This window comes from Notamacropus eugenii, chromosome 7 (genome assembly GCF_028372415.1).
Source record: "Notamacropus eugenii isolate mMacEug1 chromosome 7, mMacEug1.pri_v2, whole genome shotgun sequence".
NCBI lineage: Eukaryota > Metazoa > Chordata > Mammalia > Diprotodontia > Macropodidae > Notamacropus > Notamacropus eugenii.
The window spans coordinates 148,949,753-148,952,980 of record NC_092878.1 but is presented as its reverse complement, the minus strand read 5'-3'; the positions used below and the strand labels follow the sequence as shown (position 1 = coordinate 148,952,980).

The following is a 3,228-nucleotide window of genomic DNA, read 5'->3' as shown; positions in this document are numbered from 1 at the left end:
AAATATGCATTCGTCAAAGTAATTGCTCCCAGATGAATCAGTGCCATCATGGTAGATGCTTCCTTAGCCAGTGATAACTTTGAGCTGTGACTGTGAAGCATGGTAGGAAAAGGGAGGGAAGTAGGGAAAGCCAGAATGTCCAGCAATATGGGGACTGGGACCACACTATATGTTAGCTCCATGCACTAGTGTTTATAAAGATTGAATTTTCTCCAATCATCTACCATTTTTTAAGTCCATGGCAAAATTTAGAAACTTCATGCACCTCTTGTATTCTTTGAATCATGTAGAAATCCTTGACAACTAGTAAACTCTGAATCAACTCACAATAGAAGTCCTGGTGTGTCAAATCAAGAAGCAGTATGATTTCCTGAGCTATAGTTATTTCTGAAAATGAGTTTCCTGTGTGACCAATTTAGGTCTTGTAGAGACTAGTCTGTTCTTTGCAGTCACTACATATGTGAAACTAATTTGACTTGAAGAGTGTGGTGAACAAAAAGGCATATTGTTTGTCTCAATTTTCAACAAGTTCCATGAGCAGATATTTTCTCTGGTCCCTATGACCTTTCAAATTTCTCCAAAATAGAAATTATATACCAAAGATAAAGAAACTTTCATTGTTCCCATGATCCAAGACATCCAGATTCCAAAAGAAGGTTAAAAAAAAATCAAACCTACACTGACCTGATATTCACCAGCCCTGAGTTCAGTCATCACTTCTCCCCCACACTGCAGGCAGCCAGGTTGCACTAATAGCCCCAAGGATATGATACATCAAAAACCACCCCTGTGCCTGGTCCCCTCTCCTTTTCAGTTCCATGAAGATCCACTAAAAAGATTGATCTTTATCAGATCCTTTAGACCACTGTCTAGAAATGCCTTTCCTAACCTTCACTTATAAATTTGATTTTTTCTAATCTAAGTGTAAGATTTTAAATTCTTCCATAATGGAAAATCTTATTAGATTCAACCCCAAACTTTAGCTCAAGTTCTGATTCTGTTGTGTCCAGGGTGTTAGTTTTGTGTCATCTGCAAATCTGCTGATTGTGTTATCTATGCTGTTATTTAATTCACTGATAAAAATGCTATAATTAGGTCAAACACAGAATTTTTGGAACCCTCCTTTGGAGACTCTCCTTTCAGGTTGATCTTCAGCCATTAATGAATGAATACTCTCTGAGGCAACAAGTTCTATATCCAACATCAATAACTATATATAGTCAAGACTGCTTCATCTTCTATACAAGAGTAGTTTAAAATGCTAAATCCTTGGCTAAATTCTAGGTGAAATGTATCTATTGCATTCTCCTGATTCTACTGGTAGTGTTCTAAGTGCAACAAAAATAAAGGAAAAAAGATAGTTTGGTATGACATATTCTTGATGAAGCCAGAGCTAATTGCTGCTTCCTTTTTTTTTATATCTCAGCATTTATTATTTAAGATCAAAAACAGGTTATGGGGAGAGGGAAGAAAGGAGGAGACAGGGAGACAAGAGATTCTCATCTGTGTCTGCTCTAGATGGGGTTGATCCTGATTTCTGAGCCTTGGTCCAGAGCATATGGGGAAGTACATGATAAGATGGGGTTCCAGGCAATACAGGTTTAGGAAAACATCAGGGGTGGCCAGAGTTACACATTCAACCAGAGGTGGGGGCTGGGATTCTTTCTGGATCAGCAGTATTGCTTCCTTTTAGGAACTAAAGCATAGTGATAAATTCCATCCCATTTATTTCAGTTCTTATAAAACATTCTTGTAAAGTCTTCATGCTAAAGAAGTCTTTCATTGCCTTTCTAACTTCTTGTACTTTGCTTCTAATTTCTTTGAATATGCGTCCAACTTGTAGAGGACCTGCTCAAGAGCTGCTCCTTGTTTGTCTATTAAAGTGATCTGATCCAGATAAGGTTGAAGTCCTACAGATTTCTGGTTTATGTCCTCTAAGTTTCTACTTATATTTACTGCAATATCTTTCATTTCTAGATACTTCAAGCTAGTCAGTTTGTTCATATTTTCCAGAAGTTTATAGTTTTCACTGGTGACTGTCAGCTCACCTGTCAGGTATGCAGACATTTGGGAGAACATGTCCTGTCACAGCCTCAGGATGTCCACCTTGGTACACTCTGTGGCCTCCTAGACTGTCTCTAGCATGACATTGTCTAGGCCAGAGAAGGGAAGAAGGAAAAAGGATGGAGGGAAGGGTGGAGATGGGGAACGACGGGGGAGGAAGGAGAGAGAAGGAAGGAAAGGGAGGAGGGAAGGGGACAAGGAAAGTGAGAAAAGGTAAGTGTAATTTCTTTTCCAGATGTTTACTAACCATTTCTTTAATGATCTATTCTAATATTTTCCCAGGAATGGAAGAACTTGATACTGAAGCATCACATATGTAACACTGGGCTTCATATTTGTTACTGACTTCTTTGTCAGTAACTTTGTTGCTGAAGATTTAATCAGCCATACCGTCTCACAAAAATTCTTTTAGCCTTGAAGCAATATAGTGACCTTTCAGGTTCATGTGGTCCCCTCTTCTGCTGCTTTATGGAGACTGTGTATATATGTCTCTTTAAGAACTTCTGAGTACAACTGAATTCATTATTTTACAGTTGAAGAAACAGAGGCAGAGATTAAGTGACTTGCTCAGGGTCACACAACTTTTTGTTGAGTCATTTTTTCAGTTGTGCCCAACTCTTCATGAATCCTTTGGGGTTTTCTTGGCAAAGATACTACAGTGGTTTGCCATTTCCTTCTCCAGCTCATTTTTACAGATGAGGAGACTGAAGCAAACAGAGTTAAGTGACTTGCTCAGGATTATATAGCTTGTAAGTGACTGAGGTCAGATTTGAACTCAGGTCTTCCTGACTCCAGACCTAGCACTCTATCCACTATACCATCTAGCTGCTCTATTATTCTATATGGCTGGGCTGCCCAGCTAGGTAACCTTTGGGGTAAAATTGAATTTGTTTGTCTATGTGAGTCACAAAATGTTTAGTAGGAAAGCCAAAGGCCAGGGGGCATCACCCAGGGCAGTAGAGAGCATCAGAGGCCTCCTGTACAGTCAGCCAATAAATAGATGACTTCCAGCTACAATGGGAGGTTCTCTCAGAATAACATGTGAGGGGAATGAAAATCCAACTGACCTCTCTAACCCTGTTGTTTGTTGCCATTGCTGCTGTTGAGTCTGACTTTGGTCTGCCTTTTTCCTTCTCCAGCTCATTTTACAGATGGGGAAACTGA

General features: G+C 39.5%; 1 pseudogene; it reads right to left on the bottom strand.

Annotated features, from left to right (window-relative positions):
- Positions 1 to 1,779: 1,779 nt before the first annotated feature.
- On the bottom strand, positions 1,780 to 2,145 carry LOC140513355 (biogenesis of lysosome-related organelles complex 1 subunit 2-like; annotated as a pseudogene).
- Between the last annotated feature and the right edge of the window lie 1,083 nt (positions 2,146 to 3,228).